General features: G+C 34.0%; 1 non-coding gene across 1 annotated transcript; it reads left to right on the forward strand.

Moving 5' to 3' along the window:
* The first annotated feature begins 17,499 nt into the window (after positions 1-17,499).
* LOC120581863 (5S ribosomal RNA) lies at positions 17,500-17,618 on the forward strand. The gene has a single exon (XR_005647388.1). It is a non-coding gene; the product is annotated as a 5S ribosomal RNA (ribosomal RNA).
* Positions 17,619-22,407: the final 4,789 nt, after the last annotated feature.

Here is a 22,407-nt window from a genome sequence, read left to right on the forward strand (position 1 = left end):
AGGTAGAAAATAAAATAATGGGAAAAAAAGGTTTTCTGGCGAGGTTAGTATTTGCAGGATACATTTTTCTATTCTTTTACTTTCCACTTTTCTGCATTCCTAAATGTAAAGTATATGTCATAACCAGCATATATTTGGTTTGAGTGATCACAAAAAGAATAGATATTCCAGAGATAAAAAGATGTATTTCTTGGTGTCTAATCAATAGGAAGAGATAATATAAATCTTTGTATGTATACACCTAATAATATAGCTTCAATATACAAAGGAAAAAAATAACTGAACTGCAAGTTTAAATAGGCAACTTTACATTTATAATGGTAATTTTAATGCGTATCTATTGGTAGCTGATAAAATAAGCAAAGACAAATATCAAGAAAAATGTAAACAATTTGAACAATGCAATCAGCAATTGATTTATATAGAACACCACACCTAACAATTACTGAACACACCTTCTTTTCAAGTACACATTAGAGCATTTATAAATGTTGACTATGGGTTTAACCAGAGAACAAGTCACAATAGATTTCTAAAAAAATTATAACATATTATATTGTTTGACAATTGTGAAAATGAGCTAAAAATCAAAACTAATATGACATTGGAATGTAGCCAAATAATAAACAATGGATTTCTCAATAACCATAAGTGTAAGAGGGAGATAAAGTGAAAATAGAAATTAGAGAAAATATTTTGAAATAAATTATAATGAATATATGACATAAAAATTTATGAGATATAAATAAACCACAAATGTATATATTATAAAAGAAGACCTGCTAAACACCAATGTTCAGAGATACAGCTCAAAAATTATCAAAAGAACAGCAATTTAAATCCAAAAAAGAAAGAAACATAAAAGCAATGACCAGAAATTAATGAAACAGAAAACACAATAAAAATCACAAAACTCAAATTATCTTTTTTTGAAAAGACCAATAAATTTGATAAAACTTGTCAAGATTGATCAAAAAAGAAGGCACATAAATAATGTTAGAAATATGTTGTTTAGTTTTGGACGAATTCTTAGAGAAAACAGCTCACTAAAAATGACACAAGAAGAAATAGAAAATCTGAGTTGTCTCACAGCAATTAAAATTTTTATTAAAAACTTTCTCTTCCCCCAAAGAAAATTTCAGGCTAAATGGCTAATGTGAATTTTTGCAAATATTTAAGGCAAACATATCACTCTTTTAGAGTGTAGAAGATAAGGAGCCACTTCCTAACTTATTTTTTGAGATCAGCAAAACATAGTTATAAAACATTGTTGAAGAAATTTCACAGATGGAAAATTACAGCCAATCTTTCTTGTATACAGAGATCCAAAAATTCTAAACAAAAATATTATCAGTACAAATCTAGTTTATGTAAAAAGGTGAACATATTATAAACTATTTGGCTTACACTAGGAATACTACTGTAGTTTATTTGAAAATCAATGTAATTCACTACATTTACCCAAAAAGAAGATAAGTCATATTTCAATAAGTGTAGAGAAAGGATTTGATAAAATTCAACACTTACTAATTATTTAATAAAAATCTTAGGACCAGAAGAATATATTCTTAATATAATATATGATATCTTTACAATTTTAGAGCAGCTATTATATTTAATAGTAAAATTTTAAAGCTTTCTCCCCTGTTATTAGGAATAAGACAAAATATTTGATATTATTTTTATTGAACATTATATTAGGGGTCTTATTAAACCCATTCTGACATTAAAAATAAAATTTATAAGAAGTAGAGTTGAAGAAATAATTTATAATTTTTTGAAAATACAATTGGATAAAGAATCCAAAAGAGTCTACAGATAAAATGTTAAAATTATTAAGTGAATTTAGTGAGGTTTCCAGATACAATATAAAATTTTTTTAAAAATCAATAATAGTTTCATAAACTTCAACAAGCAACTGGAAAATTCAATTTCAAAAATGTAATTTACAATAGTATTAAAACATCAAATATCTAAAACGTGTAAGGAATATACACATAAACTATAAGAATATGAGCAAAAATAGAGAAGGTAAGTAAATTAAGGAGTATACCTTGTTTATAACTTAGAACACAACATATGTTATAAAGATTTAATAATATTTAAGATTATAAAATTATAAGAATCTTCTCTAAAAGTATCTAAATGTGACATACAATTTTCATCACAATTCAAGAATTTTTAAATGTAAATTAACAAATTTGATTCTAATATTTGTTGGGAAATTCAAAGGGCTAAATTATTATGATAATCTTAAAGGGAAAGAACAAAGTCATGTGAATTTTTTTTTCTACTGACCATCAGGTCTTGTTATAAAACTACAGTAATTAAGATTATCTTGTTGGCAAAAGGATCTATAAAAAAAAAATAAAAGAATTATAAAATCCAGAAGCAGACATTCACAGTTATGGACAATTTATTTATGAAAAATGGCACTTTAGAGCAACAAGAGAACTATCTTTACAATAGGGCCAATGTAATACTCATATGAAAAAATGGATGATGACTTCTAACATCGTGTACAAATATCCATCCCGAGTTGTAAATTTAAATGTGAACAATTACACACACACAAAAAGCTTTTAGCAAAAAAGGAAAAAAGTGTAGGGTAGAAAAGTCTCTTAAATAGGAAACAAAAACAACTAATTAAAGCCAGTGCTGATAGAGTATATTAAAATAGTTAAAATAAAAGTTATATCTTTTGGAGGGTAATAGGCAAGCAACAGATGGAAGAATATATCTTAGATGCATATAAACCACAATGTGCTTATATCTAGAATAAGTAAATACTTACAAATCAGTAAAAGACTATTCAATAGAATAATGAACAAGAATCTTGAATACTTTACAAAAGAGTATATCCAAATGACCAACAAATAAAAGATGTTTAATTAAAGTCAAACGAGATACCACTAAACACTTGTCAAAATGAAGAAAAAATTTACAATATTATATATTGACAAGAATGATGTAACCGGAATTCTTATACATTACTTGTTGGTATAAAAATTGGTATAACTATTTTGGAAAAACTGTTTGGAAGCATTTTCTAAAACTTAACAAAGGCCCGTCCTGTGAGCCAGCAATTCCATTCACATATACCCAAGAGAAATGTGTGGATATGTTCACCACAGAATATGTACGAGAATGTTCATTGTAGTGTTATTGATAATAGTTAACTGGACGTAATTAAATGTACATTAACAGCACAATAGGTAAAAAATATATTCACAACGTGGAATACTATATAGAAATGAAAATAAATGAACTATTGCTACAGACAAGAACTGGGTTGAATTTTATTTACATAATTTTGAGCAAAATAATCCAGGTCCAAAAATAATTTTCATATAAAATTTAAAAATAGTCAAAACCTTCTGGGATATCAGAAGTCAGGATAGTGGTTGCCATGGTGAAGTAATGGGTAGTAATGGATGAGATAATGGGTAGTAATGGGTAAGGGTACACCCAAGGAGTGCTTCTAGGTACTAGTAGTGTTCCCTTGAGCTTGGTGATGATTACATAGGTATGCTCATTTTATGGGATGTCATTTTCCTATGTTTTTGAATAATACACTTTCCTTTTTGTAGGCTGTGCTTCAATAAAAGCCAATTTTAAAATATGATTCATTCATGTTAACATTTGTCAAATATGTATACCTGTTAGATAGATATGTGTATGGTTTATTCTCTGCAATTATTCTCTAAAATAATTCCCAATTTAAAAATAATAAAGTAAAACCATTAATAAGCAGTCATTCTCTTGAAAGGATTGAGCTTTAAAGCGCAGATTATGTTTTCCTAGGTGTCAGTAATCAATTAATTTACTAAATTAATGAGTTAATTTATGTTTTAACCTAATCCTTCATATTCCTGTCTTGCTCACTGCCTCTCTCACCTATTAAAAATATCTATCACATCATTTTTTGATTCCCTCCCTCCTTCCCTCCCTCTCCTCTCTCATACACAAAAATGTAGAAGATATATATCTCTCTCTCTCTCAATATATATATTTATATATATATTATTTATATATATATTGAGAGAGATATATATGTGTGTGTGTGTATATATATATTTCTTTATATATCTTTTTCACTATAAAATGGTACTTTTTGCAATGTGTTTATGCTCAGGGCTTCCTGGGCAAGATATTACTCTCAGAGCTAAAGAGGAGTCAAAGATTTTTAGCTCTCTCTCAGAAGGCTACCTATTAATAAGCTAAGAATTAAAGGGACATAGGAAGATAACATTTACTGCTTTTTTAAAGTACATATGTACATATATTTATTACATAAAAATAATCATCCATATTTCCACTCTACCATATTTTTTATTATATGCTGATTTTTTAAAAAAGAAATATAAATATCTAATGATAAAATACAGAGCTATATGTAAATAGTTTTATAGCCTGCTTTTTTCACTTAACATAGCATGAACTTTTTCATGTAATTAAGTTATATATGATGATATTCCCTAACCCAGTGTTTTAGGATTTTTAGAACTATGACGACTGTTTAGAATATAAAGGGAACGTCGTTCTTAAGTTGCTGTTATTTCCCTAGCATTCATGAGTATTTGCCTGCTTGAGTGGCAGTGTAGTGTTTATTATTAAACTCTATATTTTAATATTCTTGATAAAATAGGCCCAACTCTACAGCAAAACGTGGATTTCTGCTCCATTTTAAAGAAATGCCCTGCGACCTCTGAAACAGGGAGTGAACCTACTCAATCTAGAGGGAGCAGTGCTTTCTTCTCTGAGCATCCCCTGTCTTACTTGCCAGGGTTGCTGCCTCATTTCTGTTTCTTAAATTACCTTTTCTCCTCCTATTTACTGAAACAGAATGGTCTTTTTTCCCCCTTTAACCTCTGAGGACATAAAAGCATGACCAAATTTACTTATATGGACTTGGGAAAATGAGGTTCACTTCTTTCCAAACCTTACCATGGGAATAAACAGTATTCTAGAGTCATTCTTTGGCTGTCTTTTGCTTAGCTTCTTCTCTATTTACAATTTCAGTTTAATTTTAGAAGTCTTTAGAAATGCTGATTACATTCTTTATGCTTAGCTTGACAGAAGAATGGATATACTGGTTTATTAATACCACATTATTTTACGGTTTATAATAAACACATTTAAATTGTAATTTAAAGCCAGTTTGTGAGTCAATCCAAAGATCTTAATGTGCTGCTTTAAAGTATGTCATCTGCTTCAAATTAAACAATAATTTGGCAGCCCCCTCTGGTAAATATACAAAAAGCTAGTTAGAAGACCGTAACCAAGAGAGTTTATTGCGATTCAGCCACAAAGAAAAGTATCTATGGGCTTATACTCTCAATTTACTTGATTCTTCTTAATAGACTGAGTCCATAGGTATTCTCAATGAAAGTAATCAGAAACTAAATAGATAAAAAGAAACTTCTGACCCAATGTGTGGAATCTATGATAAATCACTAGGATATAATGGAGTTTACCTATGAAATATTATAGACTATATTTTAGTTTATAATTTTCTTTGTAAGAAATGACACATTTTCATAAGAAGTTAGAAATTCAAAATGATCTATAATGCCACTGTTCTGTTTTGGCAAGGATGAACTGTCTAAGAGAATTCTGGCAATTGGCATCAGGAACTTCAAAGCTTCATGTTATCTATGAAGTGCTTCATCATTAATGCTCTGATGTAGCTAGGAATGTTTAGTCTAATTGGATTGAAATAGCTTATTGTAGAACATTTTTATTTGAGGTTATTTTTTTCAGCCTCAGCGATATCTTGAGTCATTGAGAGTTTTTCCTAAGAATCTTTGCCAAAAGACAAACATTGTCAGTTGAAGAGTTGTATCTGATCATCATATCTATAATGGGATAGATTAATCTAATAGCTTTATTAATAATATGATCCTAATTTTTCTAAGCATATAAACATCAGAGAGATCTGGTTCATATTAGTTGTTCTGTCATAAGATGATATGTAGCCCTTTGTGGCTGGGTGGAGGGAAAGGGTTGCTAGGAAATATATCTACTTCCATCTGTACAAGAAATCTCAATACCCTTGATCCTGCCCTATTGTATGATTGGGGCAGGATCACAGTGTTCTATAGCTTACAGTTGTTATTCACAAGGGGAAGTGAGCGACTTCGATTTCTGTCTGTCTGTCTATCTGTCTGTCTCTCACTATCTTACAGAGTCTTTTAGCCAATCGCTGTTCTAAGTCCTTTGAAATATTAACTCATGGGTAAGGAAGTAATATTTATAAATTGGTAAACTCTGTTTTGTATTTATGACTTTATAAAAGACCAATGTTAATTAACATTATAAACAAAACAAAACAAAACCTAGCTATAGTCACAACATTATGAATTATGAAAGGCAGGCAGACATGGGAGTTTAGACCTGAGTAGAGACTCCCTTCAACCAATCTTAAAATAAGTGAGAGATCCAGCTTTCTGCTATGAGCATTATACATTTTTTTGTGTGTCTGTCACTGGACTAAACAGCTTCTGAGAATAGCTAGCTGTTCAGGAACAACTAGAAAAGTCAGAGGAATGAATAAAACCCAAATTTTGCTACTTTGCTTTATTAATCAAAGCATCTTTGATCAAGGTATGATGAAATTCACTGGTTATTTTGGAAAGTTCTTCTGAAGACAACAGACTATCTGTCCTCCTTTTAAAAAGGGAATTCCATGGATCACAATTCCAAAGATGCCCTAAAGTTATAGTAGGAACCAGTGATTATTTTACTGTTTCTAACTTTTTTCTCTCCATTCTTCTAATGTGATTTTATTTTCCTCCCTAATGACCTCTCTTGAAAGTCACCTTGCAAGTCACTGGAAGAAATGGATTCTCTTAAACATGAAATAGAGTGGAAGTTATTTTACTGCAAAGACCAGTAATAATGTCAGACTAGGGTGATGTCAGGGTCACTAGGCAGGACCTGGGGTTATCTTATGGACATCAATTCTGAAAACCCTCAGGATTAGGAAAAACAATCTTATTAACAGATAATAGTTATAACCAGCAATATTGTTTTTCTTCATTTTGATGAGATTTTTATAAATAGGAAAAATCTAAGTTACAATAACTTTAAATTAATAGAAAAGAACTTCTTTACAATAAATTTAAAAAAATAATTACAAAAGAAAGAATGACTCCCCAAATAGAATTCTTTTACGTAACTGAAGACTAAAAGTGAATTTCTAGCCACTGGCCACATATGGCTATTGAGCGTTTGATATGTGGCTAATGAGATAAAAGAAACTGAATTTTTAATGTTATTTAACATTAACTTAAATGTAAATATAAATGCCACATACACCAAGCAGTTATGGTATTAGAGTTCTACTCATTTCTTTTCTGAAATTTTAAATCATAATTAATTCTGTATGGTGATAAGAAAATATGACACCAAAGAAACATTTGATATATTTTATAATATATACTATTATCACATTTTACATTATCATATATAAATTAAGAACTATAAGAAAGAAATGTTTGGTTAAATATATACAATTCCAAAATTATGTTTGATACTGTGTTTTAATATTTTAAATATTTTCCCAATGACATTTGTATTTTTAATTAAAAAATTATTATGATTTTTGCTAAAAATATGATAAAATATGATTATGGCAATATTGAAACACTTTTAATGTGAAGTTTATTCATTTACTGACAAGGGGCCTATTTTTAAAAATTTTATTGAGATATAATTTACCTACCAGAAAGTTCACCTATTTAGTGTACAATTGAGTGTTTTCCAGTATATTTGTAGAATTGTGCAACCATCACCATAATCTGACTTGAGAACATTTTTATCATTGCAAAAGAAACCTTGTTCTCATTAGCAGTCACTCCCCATTTCTTCCCCAGCCCCTGGCAACTCCTTTCTTCTCTAGAGGTCTGCTTCTGCATATTTGATATGAATGGGATTATACAATATGTAGTAATTTGTGGCCTCCACTAAGAGACTAATGTCTTCACCTCCTCCCACTCCCGCAAAAAAAAACCCTATTTATTTACCTGAAACAAAGTTAGTAAATATGGTTAAAAATAATAAATTTCACTTATGGATATGTCCTAGAGAAGAGGAAAAGAATCCAATAAATGTTAATGGAGAGGTGTAATAATTAATAAGACATCTATGAAATGGAGAACTAGAAACCTAATCCATAAAGTACTTATTCTTTTTTCTACCCAAATTCACTATACCTGGGAGGTGAAAATATTTTGAAACACCAGATCTATGTGGAATTAAACTCAAGATGGGAAATCCACTTATTCCCCTTTGTTGTGCCCTTTGGACCTCCCAGTAGCGAATATAGGTGGCAATATATAGGTGAAGGCCTCTGGTGTTAGGACCATCACACACATTTTCCACCACCCCAGGTTTTGGCAACTGTGGAATTCTCGTGTTATATAATTAGCTTTGTCCTCACATCTGGGATGATAGTTCCCAATTCTTCAGTAATACCAAAAAACTATCATGTTTTTCATATCCAGTAAGTTGATTTTTAAAAAATATATTTTACAAAAAACTGAATATAGTCAAATGCTTATCTAGGAGGATTATCTTGGAAGTGACTGTATGTCACTGGCAGCATGACAGTCAGTTGGAGAATTAAGTACTTTGTTATTTGGTGTTATCCAAAAAGAGAGACTGATTAACTGGTTTCTGCTTACAAAATTTACTGAATTTTGTCAAATGAGTTGTTCATGTGCCCAAAGGTACTTATTGTGTTAATAACACTATATAAATTGGATAAAGTCCTTTATCTCCATCACGAAGAAAGAGAAGACTAAAGAGTTTGGAATTTTTTGAAAAGCTATTTAAGTCAGTATTAAAAAAAAAGAAATTTTAAGGGTCCAATATAAATCTCTTCTTTTAACACATATGAGATGTAGCAGAAATCATTTGTGACTTGAGGGTGTTTTTAGATTTTTGGAATATTAGGCGTGAGATTTTATCTGTAATCCTTCAATTATTTGGCCTCTAACCCTATTACGAGAACCAGCATGACCACGATGACTCTGTTGCAGAGGAAGAACAAAGCAAAGTGTAATTAATGTCTGTTATGGGCTATGTGTCCATGGAGGAATAAGCATGCTGATTTAAGGACAGATATGCTTATTTCTCTTGTTTCAGAAACTTAATAATTCCCAGACTTGTGTGTTATCAGTATTATACTACTTACCCTACTTTTTACTCCCTTCTTTCACTTCTTTTGTCCCCTAAATGTAAAGAACATATCAGATGTACAATTTACATATTTATTTTTCTAACTACATATGCTCAAGATGACACATGACTTAAGCCTTCCTGAGTTCCTTTGGTTGGTTATGTTTTCATTCTGCAAAAATGTACTGAGTTTAGAAACGATTGCAAATCGTAAAACAGATGAGAGTAATAATGGATAGTTTGACACTGAGGGAAAGAGAGGCAAAGTGTCTCTAGACCTTGGAACTTTATACCCTTGGTCTGAGAGGAGGGACTTCAGATGTTTTTTAGAGAAACCTGGTTCTCTTGTAGGAGCAGTTGGCCAAGTATGCTGCCTAAGGCTCTAGTATAGTCTGTGGATCCAAATGTTGAAGCCACATTTTTTAACTCAGTAAATACTCTAATCTTTCAGTGGCTGGGAGTGAATTTTAGCTGAAATTCTTGAAAGCAAGAATGCAGCATTTCTTAATCTATTATTACAGGTTCAAGAGCCCACATTAGTATCCAGACAGGGACTGGAGATAAAACAAGACATTCAGTGTTCTGACGGTAACTATGGCCTATGAGCAGGCTCTTCAGGTAAATAATCACAACACGGCATTACTCGTAGTAACAGAAAAAGTATGGATTCTGAAGGCAGCCTAGTAACCAGTTCAGTTTTAGAAGAGTGAAAGGTGTAATCTAATAGGTGACATTTGACTTGTATATTGAAGGATAAGTAGAAACTTTCCAGGTGACCTGTATATTGAAGGATAAGTAGAAACTTTCCAGGTAGCAAGGAGCAAAGAGAAAATAGAGTTGCTGAATTAATGCCTTGAGAGAAAGGTATGTACATGGGGGGAGGGAACCCTTTCCATTTTCATAATGTTTGGCTCTATTAGTCCTTGAAATATGAGTAAGAGCCCTCTTTGGGTCCCTATTTTCTTTTATGCTGTTCTGTAAGTTGATGTATGTTCGGTGCCAAATTGAGTTTGTGCTCAAAATTTCCTAATCCATTAATCTTCAGGTGTTTTTCACATTTTCCATTTGAGTGACTACAGTAGACCCATTGACCTCTCAAAAGGTTGGTAAGCCAAAGAAAAAGCAGCAGACTCTCTGAATGGTGAGTATTTATAGAAAAGACTTAGTTCACTTAGTGTAATTATTCGGGGAAATCAGGGGAAAGTATGGACTGACTGCCCATCACTTATTAGTTTAGAATAAGACCAAGTATAATTTATAGATAATGGATAGAGATGACTTTTTAAAGTAAAACCTTTTGCCCTAGTGATGCAAACCTCTGACACCAGGACCTGCTTGTGTGCTGAATCACTCAAATTGTGGCTCTGTGCCCAAAACTCAATTTCTAGTGTTCAGTGTCCTCTAAAGCATGTTCTCTCTGAGACTCAGCTTGTTCTGGCAGAACTTTGCCTTATTGAATTTTGCTTGATTTGCTCTTCCTTTTCAGTCTGATTAAAGTTTCCTACTCTTTTCAGCACCCATTTCTTTCTGCTTCACGGGAAAAGCTTGCTTAGTTAGCTCAGTTTGATTTCCCCCGAGGGGCTTCCCCCAGTGTGTCTCTCTATTGCAGAAGCCCTTGCAGATAAAAACATGGCCTCTCGAGTGCATAACAATAGCACTTGTTAACTATCTAATGGTACTAACCCTTACGTAACTCTTACTGTTTGCCAGACACTGTTCTAAATGCTCTTTAAGAATTATCTCAGTCTTCTTTACAGAAACTAAGGAGGCAAATATTATTCTTATTCCCATATGGTGGATAAAGTAAGGGAGGCACAGAGGGAATACGGAGCTTGCCAAAGCTCACAGCGTTAGAGTTCTAGTTCCATACCAGTTGTCTGTGCTTCCAACCACTCTACTCTTTGGTCTGTCATTAAAAAACAGGGAATTTATATAAATTGACACTTATTGTTCACATTTTCCATAGAAGGTGGGTACTTTAATCTTAATTTACATGCTAGAAAGCTGAGGTTCATAAAGTTTATGTAGCTTGCCCAAGTGACACACAACTCATGGTTGGCTAAGATGTATTCTAATTACTAGTACCTCTAATGATATTCCTTGCTGTTAACCACTGCATTGAATACCATTTTTTTTCTTTTTGCAAAGCTGTGATCTAGATTCAAATCCCAGATCGCTTCTTCCATGAGTGGATTTATCCTGTCTCATTGCCTCATAGAACTATACTCTGATGATTCCCAACTCAGATGTCTTCCCCGACTTTCACATTCATGTATTGGTGGGGTGAGAGTGCAAGGGGAAGAAGGTGTGTCAGGAAACACTTTCTATAAAGACCGAGCCAGTAAATATTTTAAAGTTTGTGGATCATGGGGTATGTCTCCAATGGTGTGAGCAACATGAGGGCAGAAACTGAATCTTGATCATCCTGGTGTCCCTGGTGACTAGGACAACAGCTGGCAAATACAACCTCAGAAATTGTTTGATGAATTAATGAATAAATATAAAACATTACCCTTGAAAGGATGAGGCTGACAATCCTGATTAAAGAAATCTTTTCATAACTTACTCCTAACGTACATTAACTGCTCAGTGCAAAGGAATGAGTTTTTCCTCAAAATCCTGATATCTCTGAAGGAAATGATTTTTCTCTCCTCACTCCTAAATATAATACTTTGAAAAAAATGATATAAAAATAAAAGTGGTCATCATTCCTATTAGTATTAATTTCATGCTCATAGTTAATTAGTATAGTATTTGAAGCCAGAGCGGGGATCAAATAGAAACACTGTCCCTTAATAGTTTTATGACAATATGCAAATCATTTAGGCTCTCCCAACTTCAGTTATAAGATGATGTAAAAATTTTATAGCCTATATGAAAGACGCATTATGTCATAAATCGTAAAAGATCATAACATTGTGAAGATTAAAGAACATATGTTCAAAAAATATATTGTCGTACACTACTAGTTGCTTAATTAATAGCTATTATTGTTGTTGTTTAATTAATATTCTTATCCATTATCTGGATACAAGAAATCATAAACACTACCAAAACAGTGGCACCAGCCATGAAGTTACTGTTCAAGTCGTTACTTTGAATAGAATATCTAACATTGGGTTGGTCAATATTGACTCATGCCAAAGGCAGGTTTCCAGCACTCTCTTGAAGAGAAGCAAGTTTAGATCATCAATCAAAGGCACTTACTGAGTCAAATGCTAGACTAGTAACTTGGGCAAAGGAAGAGGGAGCCTCTGCTTTGAGGAGCATAGCTTCTAGTTAGTAAGACAACATACCCAAAGGGATAGAGAACACTGTAAATTCTACTCCAGTCGATGAGTTAAAAATGTGTGGCCTGCATTTCAGAGGACAAAAATAACCCATCTGGTATTAGGATCTTCAAAGGCTCCCTTCCTTCTCTTACAATCCTCATCCTAAAGAAAATGTCTATTTTTAAATATTAAACAATTAGAGAAGGATACCAGATGATGCCGAGGAATATACTCCTCTGTGTTCTCAGTGCCTAGCACATATACTATACATTCAATAAAATAGGTTAAATAGATAAATGAATGAATGAAAAAATATTCACAGAACATGAATTGCAGTAATATTGACTCTCTTCTCCCTTTTATACTATATGTTTAATTTCATTATCCACAACTAATTTATGGGAAAAAATTGTAACCACATCAGCGTCACCCTTGTCACAGCGTAAGGCCCAAAATGATATTGATGAAAGTTTAAGCAGATTACCTTAGCAAACCTTATCGGGAGCCCGGCAGTAGCTGAAATACATATCTTGTTAGAGCCATCAACTCTTACTTGGTCCAAAGTTTCATTTGAAAGCAACGTTGATTTCTTTTAGGCCCGAATCCTAAAGGCTTATTCCGTACAACTGAGCGTTGCTCAAATTTTAATGTGCAAAAGTATCACTGGGGGACTTTTTTATTTTTTATTTATTTTAATTAAAAAAATTTTTCAATCACAATTGACATTCAATATTATATTAGCTTCAGGTGTATAATATAGTAGTTAGACGTTTATATAACTTATGAAGTGATCCCCGATAAGTCTAGTAACCATCTGATACCATATATTATTATTACAATATTATTGACTATATTTCCTATGCTGTACTTTACATCCACTCGGGGATCTTTTTAAAAGGCAAAGTCTGATTCTAGACATCTATGGTGGTAACCAAGTTTCTGTATTTCTTACAAGCTTCCAGATGATGTTGATCTTGCTGGTTCATGAACCACATTTTGATATTAAGGGCTTGGACATTATCCAAAATATTTCAAAATCTTCTCTTCACAAAATTCATACTAGCATCCCTATCTTCATCTCTACTAATCTTAGAACCAACCCAGACTGAAATTCACTGCATAAGGCAACATTAATTTCTCACGAAGTCTGTAAGTCTATGAAGCTCTGGGTTTTTTATTTGGAATGTGCTACAAAATGAATGCAACCCTCATGAATTTCTTCATTTGAGAAGGGCTTTTGAGCCCTCCCATATGATACTATATGTGCATAAGGTTTGATCACATCAATATAATAATTACTTATAATACATCATTATCCTTAAGGGAATGAAGGGGTATTTGCTTGAAAACAATAGGGAGTCTCAGAGTTCTTATCAGACCTTACACAGCCAACTTAGCCACAAAGAGGTCAAATATAATTGTGTAATATTTTCATATATCAAGAATAAGTGTTATATAAAATGAATGAGTGTTATAAAGAGGTGGTTGTTAAGTCTGGTCTGAGTCCATGTGCATTTATAATGTCCTTTTCAGAGAATTTCTTTTTATAAATAGTTCTATAGCTATAAGGTGGTAGATTTTCTCTTAAATTTTTAGTGTCTTAGAATATGATTTAAAATACATATATTTTTAAAACATTAGAAATTCACAAAAATCCATTTTTATAAATTTAGAAAAATGCATTTTTAATCAAAATAAATTCTATGTTGCAATTTTCACAGTTTTATTTCGATATTTCACTTGGTATTTACCTAACCATTGCAGATATATCGTGTCATTATTTTGGCCATTTTGTCACTTGACAATGTATTGTTATTTTTTTAGAAAATAATTCTAATGCACAATGTCAAGCGTTTTCTAGTGAAATACTGTGTAACAATTATTTAAAGAGAAATTGAAAGTATTCAGGGAAGTAAATGGTCAAGATGTTTTGAAGAAGATAAATATGGATTTTTGTATTTATGTTCCATAATTATTGTCTACCAATAATATGTTCTTTCCAAATAAGGATTTTAACAATGAAATTGTTGCCAGATTTAACTAGAAAGATAATTAGCCTCAGAAAAACATCCAAACTTTGGCTTCTTTCAAATCCAGAACTTCGCAGGTTACTAAATGCCCAAGGAAAAGGCAAAATCTGTTATAAAAACTGCCAGGCCAAACTTTGTACTTTAGTTTAAAGAAACTGGAAAAGAAAAGAACCCATTAAAATAAACTCTTTCTTTTTTTTTTTATTTGTTAAGTGTTAATGAGATCTGATTCTGGAAATGTTTCAGACTGCCCTACATCAGAAATGAGAGATATATAAAGAAAAATAGGGAGACTCATACTCTCATACTATATGATATTAAAAACTCTGATGTTTATAACGATTTATCTAGGGCACTGGAAAAAAAAAAAGCACCCAGCTTTCTAAGAAGAAAGAGGCAAAGATTGAACAAGTGAGAGAAAAGCTGGTGGTGGGTGGTGTTTATACTTCAGGTCACACTTTGCCAAGAAGTACAATGATATTTTTTAAAGTAAAATTTGCATTGTACAGGCTAGATTAGGTTACGCTGTAGAAATCATCTCTTCCCACTCCCTCGCTATTCCCCAAAGGGACTTAGACAACACACAATGTTCAAACGGTATCTGAATACCTCTCCAGGGAAATTCTAATGGAAGCTCAGTATTTCAAGCCGTTTTGCTCATATGGCTCCTGCAAGCAATACGTATGTACAGGTTGATGAGGACAGAGAGCACACAGAGAACCTCTCACCAGCTCTGAGTGTTTTCACCTGGAAGTTACAAAATCATTTCTAACTGCACTTCTTAGTTGAAGCAAATCATATGGCACATCTACCTTCAAAGGGCAGTGAAGTACAACCACCTTGTGTGCCAGGAAGTAGTAAATGTCTGCTACAAAGTTCTCTGTATACACATATCTCCTGATTTATTCTTTTATTTCTTCTTTATGTCACTTTACTGGTTAGGCCCTTTTTAAACTTTCACTTAGAACATTGTTTTAGCCTCATCCATAGACATTTTCTTCTTTGCCACCTCCTAACCCTTGTTTATCTTGCACATAGTCACAAAATAGCCTCCCTAAACCAAGGGCTTCCTATTTAACCACTGCCCCAAATCATCCATTATCTCCCTTCTGGCCCATCTTTAATGTCATGACACTGAAGGGTTATATGTGGTTCGGACCACATAGAAATGCCACATAGTTGGGATCACCAATAGAGAAGCAGACATCCTAAACCAACCTTATCCACTTTAGCTGAGAAAACATGGGAGAGAAAGGTGCAGGAACAAGCTTATCCTATGCATGATCTGAGAGAGTGTAAGGATAAGGCAGAATGTGTCATTCATCCATATAAGCAGTTGGCATTGCCAAGATCCACCCAAGAGAGACATGGACCTCATTTCACTTAGATCATGGGCATAAGAATTTAGGAACATTGACTATGCATAGATTCACGCAAGCAGATATCAGCAAGAAGCAGAATCTCAAATATAAAACTGGGATCTAGGAGTAAGCTCCAGTCACTGAGCAATGCTAAGGGGTAGGTATTTGTGTTGGAGCACGGAGGTATGACAACTTATCAAGGTAGGAACTCATTAGAAAAGACAGCTAGGACTTAAAGGCACACAGTCATCTATAAAGCACTAGCTTTTAAATCTTGCTGTTTCAAATGAAACATTCAGAACCCCAATATATATGTTAGATTTCAGCAGAGCTATTCTGGTTGAAATCATCAAGGTCTCTACCTCTTCTCCCTGTAGAGTAGCAACCCCAAAAGTAATTTTTTAATATCTCTGGGGTTCTACCGAGCAAGTATAGAAAGTCTTAGTTTAAAGGAATATGGCAGATATATAGGTGCCAAAGTTGGGGTGGGGGAAGAGGGTAAGATGCAGAAGGTCAAATGAGTGCTAGCAGTAAGAATGACTGACCAGTCTTGCACTGAGACCCCACCCCTATATGATGAACCAGATCAAGCTTTTAAATACCTTCTGACTGTTACATGTTGGACCTTGATTTAGGAGCAGAGGGAGCCTGTGGAGAGGTGCTAAGGAACCATGACTTTCTTCCTGTTTCCATGGAAGAAGTGTCTCCGTTATTATAATCAAAGGCATTTGTTCCTTGGATCTCAGACCCTCAGACATTTTGAAGAACTTTGCTCCTAAAGTTATTCCTCTCTTTCATCACCAATGTCTTTCACTACACAGGACCATTTCTTGCAGTCCAAACACGTATTCTAGAACAGAGGTTCTTAAAATGTGGTCCTTGGATCAACAGTATCAGTATTACCTGAGTACCTGTTTGAAATGTGAATTCTCACGTTCCTCCCCAGGCCTACTGAATCAGAAACTTTGGGGCCCAGCAATTGGTTTTGTAAAAAGCCCACCAGGTAATTCTGATGAAAAGTAAAGTCTGAGAAATACTGATCTAACATAAGCCACTTAAAAAAACAAACAAAGCAGAAAACCAAAAACTTGATCTTGGCTGTTATTCTCCAGTACTACTATTTTCCCATTCTCATATGATCAGCTCCTCAAACATGTCCACATTTGTCCTGACCAGCCACATAGTTTTTAATCTTTCTTCAGTCTCTTTCACTACACAGAAACTGTTCGTTTTGAGGTAATCCAAAATCTCAATGCCAAAATCAGTGGATACTTCCCTTTCCAATCTAACTCAGTCTCTTATCAGTGCCTTTCAGCCACTCTCACACTTTCTAGAGAAATTTTACCTTCTTGACTTCTGTGATACCACAGTATCCTTGTATCTTCCCTAACTCTTCTTTGTAGCCTTCCCTTTCTCTACCTAATCTCTGAGTTTTGGCATTCTATGGGCTTTGAAACTTTTCCTCTTCCTTTCCATCTATCAACTTTTACCCCAGGTGATTTCATCCAGTTCTAAGGTTTGAATGGATCTCCATCTGATAACCCTAAAATTAGGATCTCCAGTCTGGATTTCTCTGAGCTACGGATTTGCAAATTCAATACTTCCTCCTCTGCATCTTAAATATAACATATCCAAAGAAGAAATACCAAATCCATCTATGGCCATGCCACCCTGAACAAGCCCGATCCCATCTGATCTTGGAAACTAAGCAGGGTCGGGCCTGGTTAGTACTTGGATGGGAGACCACCTAGGAAGACCAGGTGCTGTAGGAGTAAAAAATAAAAAATAAAGGATTGTAAGCTGACAAGGTCCTTGCAATCTGTTGCTTCACCTAAAAAAAATAAAAAGAACTATCAAATCCATACTCCCTCCACCCACACATACATACGCAGCTCTGTATCTCCATGTCAGCTTTTTTATTATTTAGAAATACCAACGACCTCTATGTTCAAGCAAAAAAAAAAAAAATCTAAGCATTATTTTATAAATTCTCCTTTCTCTTTCCCCCTTACACCCACCTGATTCACTATTACTGATTCTGTTACTAAAATATATACACATGTGTCTATTTCTCCCTATGTCCAAGACCATCAACTTGGTTAGGACCTTGATGATGTCTCTTCAGCACAAAAGTCTCCTACCTGGCCTCCCAACTTTTATTCTTGCTCTACACAAATCTGTTTCCTCCACGGTACCTAGATATCTTGAAATATAATCAAAGTCACGTTAGTTCTTTGCTTAGACCCAGGTTTCTTTCCTTGGGCAAAGGGCTTGAGCTGGTTGGCCTCCTGCTCCCTCCTCAGGGTCACTGGGGCCCCCTCTCTTCATCCCCTGTACTCTGGGCACATTCATCTTCAGAGAGTATCTAAAACACTCCTGCTTCTCTCCCACCTCCAGACCTTAGCAGCTGCTTTTCCCTCACCTGGATGGCCTTCACTCTGGCTCTCCCCATGTCTGACTTCTCATGTTTCAGGTTTCTGCTACGATGACTCATTCATCGGAGGGCCTGGATAATCACATCATCTAAAATAAGGTCCTGCCAGGCCCGTTATTTTCTATTACTGAATCCTATTAATTTTCTTCACAGCACTTAGTACTGTCTATAATTATTTGGTGTGTCAATTTGTTTGCATATTGTCTGCGTCACACAAGAATAAACTTTCCATGAGGACTGGGTTTATCATTTTTTATTGTATACTTAAGACCTAGATAAATCCTGATAATAAATGTTTCAAATGAATGAAGAGGAGTGAAGAACAAACACAAGTCTTGAAATGCATTGTTTTCAGTAAATAATTCCAAACCCTGTCATTAAATAGCTTCTCTCATAGAAACTCTTTTTCCTTTCCAGCCCTCCTTTGTGTCCATACTTGTGTTCTACCTTCTCTGTAAAGGTGTCCTTGATCCTTCTAGTCCTTTAGCTCTGGTCACCTTCACACATCCTGTACTTATACTATAGTATTGTTATTCATTGTGTATGCATATGTCCTATGCAGCCAAACTTCACTTATTGAGCAACTGCCCTGTACCCATGGTATTGTAGTGGTCTTGAGGGCAGAGATATATTTTAAAAAGTCCACTGCATTGAGCAGAGGGTTTTGCATATAGAATATATTTAACAAATAATTGATGATTAATTGAATCCATCCTTGATAAGTATGGCTGTTATCCAGTGGTGTAAATTTTGGGGTGTTTTAAAAAAATCAAAATTGTCACTGTAAAATTTTTTCCAAACTCAGGTAAAGTGATCCTATACTTTAAAAGGATTTTGAGAATATCAGATAGATCTTCCTTTTCATTAAATATTCATTTGCCTTCTGGGGTCATATCCTGACTCTACCAGTTACTAATTGTATGACCTTAACCAAGTTTCATAACATCATTTGGCCTCAGTTTAATTATTTATAAAATGTATAAGTGCAAGGGATATAGTAACAGAATCATTATAAAGTAACACATGTTTGCTGCTTGGTATAGTTCTTGGCACAGAGTCACAATGTCATTTTTATTTTGAACACCTGCTATATGCCAGGCATTAGTGAGGTACAAGATATACTCTGTGACTAGTAGTCACTCAGTGCAGTAAAGCTGATGGTAATTGTACAGGTGATTCTCATTATGGACCACCTCTAGGTTATGAAAATATTTACTCCTCCTGTCTACCAAATGGTATTTAGAGATAATTAACACTGCCTAACACTGTCATCACTCTGTTAATCAATAAATATGTTTCTATTGTCTTTAAGAGGCTGTGGTAGGTACAATAACCCAAATTCTTTACCCTCTCTGTGTCTACATTCTGTGTATTGTAATACTCTGAGACTGGGCTTAACCATGTGGTTGAACTTGACCATTTTGTTGTTAAAAAGTGCTTGTTCTGTGGGCTCACCCTCTCTCACTGCTTTGCAAGACTACATTCTTAGGTGTGGTGGGTAGAATGGCCCTTAGAGATGTTTACACCCTAATCTCCAGAACCCATGGATATATTATGGTACAGGGCAAAGGATTATGATTAGGGTTACAGACCTTAAAATAGGAAGATTATCTTGGATTTTTTGGGTGGGACCAATGTCATCACAGTGTTGTAGCAGAAAACTTTCTCAGGCTGGAGTCAGAAGATGGGCAAAGGTGAAAGAGATGCAGCAGAAGGGGAAGTAAAAGAGTTTTCAAGCCTGAGAAGAATGCAATGAACTTCTGCTGGCTCTGAGATGTAGGAGTTCACATTCAAGGACCAGAGGAAAGCCTCTCAGAGCTCCAGCCAGCAAGGAAATCGGACCTCAGTTCTACAATCATAAAGAAGTAGATTTTGCCAATGACTTGAATGAGCTTCAAAGTAGAGTCTGCTGAAAGCCTTACAGTAAGAGCCTAGATGGCTGATTTTCATGTTGTGAAACCTGGAACAGAAAAATAAGCTAGGAAAACATAGACTTCTGACCTACAGAATCATGAGATAATGTTTGTGTTGTTTTAAGCCAAGTCCTTAGAATCTGCTAAGAGAGTTTCCCTCTCTTCCCAGTAGAGGGCAGCCTAGATAAGTTGACAACTGGTCAACCCTAAGGTATGTGAATGAGCCCAGCAAAGATTGGCAGGGGCCCCCAGCCAATCATTCCACCTGGGTGAACAGTACACAACTCTATGCCCTGATGTTTCATGGTTGTTTGTTATGCAACATTGTTGTAGCAAGGGATATCTCATATGGAGGCCAAGGAACAGCTGGGTGAATGTTATACTTTTTTCATGAAGTGCTAAGAATAGTGAGAAAAATCTGTTTAATTATGAGGTTAAATTAAGGAGATTCTTCCATATATTATTAAGGAAAAGAAATGGAGAAAATGGAAGTAATTAGAACTTCACTTCTACAAACTTTTTGTTTTAAAAAAATGTGTGACCTAGTTAGCCCAAATGGTCTTCACATTTTGGAAGTTTTGATTTGTGAAATGGAAACCAAATGTATCAGCCACACTGCTTTTTTTCCCAAACCAATAAGTAAACAACAGTAACAAATCTAAATGAAATAGTATTTATACTTAAATAGGAAAGAAACTCCACAGGGTTAAAACAGAGGATGGGTATTTCCACTAAGGCTATCTTAACTGAAGCAGCTATTTAAAAAATAATAATAATAATAATGTAATTCTGGCTTAATTTCATTTTATCAAGTCAGCAGAGTTAATTCTATGTCAATAAAAAAGAAACTCAAGCTGTGCAAATCATTTTACACTCTATGTGAATTTCTAGGGGAAATACTGAAAACATATTTAAATTGCGCCACAGGAATTGTGAGTATATTTAATTTTACAAAAAAAAAAAAAAAGTGTCATTTGTGTTTCTTTGAGAATAAAAAAAAATCCAAACAAAACAAACCATTCCATAATTCAGGGTTTGGGACACAGTGGGTTACCAATTGAAGAACTTCCTCCCAGGCCAAAAACAAACACTGCCTAACATATTGTTCTTCAAATCAATATTAGACTTAGCAAGGCTGGGGTTGTGGCAGCCTGTTCTCTCTAGCAGTTTAAGGTAAGTATACACATTGATTTATGAATGAAGGAGATCTGGTTCCTGGTGGGGCAATAGCATAGAAGTTATTGTGCACAATTCAGTGTTAGTTTTGACCCATGGAATGAGGTTATCTGATCCTAGAGTTGAAGTCATTCACTGTGAGCTTGTCCCTGTAGGTAAATAATAGCCGTTTAAAGAAACTGTGGAAGAGAACTAAAACCAGTTACGTGATCTCTATACAGCTCTGCAGCTCAATTTAACCTTTGCAGTAGTCTCTAAAAAGAAGACAAAGCAATTAAAGTTCATACACTATGTGCTTTAAGATGATAAAATGAAAGCCAGTCATTTGCTTTACAGATAGTTTTAACTGAGTTGAATTTATACTGGAGTATATGTATGAGGAGCTGCTATAGCATGAGATTTGAAGGCTCTTTAATCTATCCATAGTAGCCCAATTTTCCTCCTTTTGAGAAGGGAAAGAATTGACCTAAGTCTCTCCAAGAAAGATAACTTTCTTGTTTTCTCTAAAAGGAGAAATAGAATTGATATTAAAACATGAATTTTGTCAGCAGGATGGGCCCGAAACCTCAGTAGAATAATCTGTGTGTATGTGTGTGTGTGTGTGTGTGTGTGTTCCTTAGTATAGAAACATGTCAGATAATCATAAACATGTCCGATACTTCAGAATATTGATACCTGAGATGAGTAAAAAAAAAAAAATCAAATGCCACTTTTCTGTGGCGTTCCTGTGTGTGGCATGTGTTCTTACAGCTCCAGAGTTCTCGTCAACTGATAAAATCTCTCTGAATATTTTAAAACAATTCTCTCCAAAAGTACATGATTTACTTACTTCAAATGAGGATTAGATATGTTTTCGACATTATTATTTGAATTTTGAGTTTATTATTCATTCATTCATTGCATTCATTAGGCATTCATTAAGTAAGGCATCTATATATCAGACAAAGTTGATATATTTTTAAACACCACCCACCCCTCCCTATATTTCAACATCATTTTAGTAATAATGATGAAGTAAAAAGAGTATATATATATATA

The sequence above is a fragment of the Pteropus medius genome, unplaced genomic scaffold (genome assembly GCF_902729225.1).
Source record: "Pteropus medius unplaced genomic scaffold, Ma_sr-lr_union100, whole genome shotgun sequence".
NCBI classification, from domain to species: Eukaryota; Metazoa; Chordata; class Mammalia; order Chiroptera; family Pteropodidae; genus Pteropus; species Pteropus medius.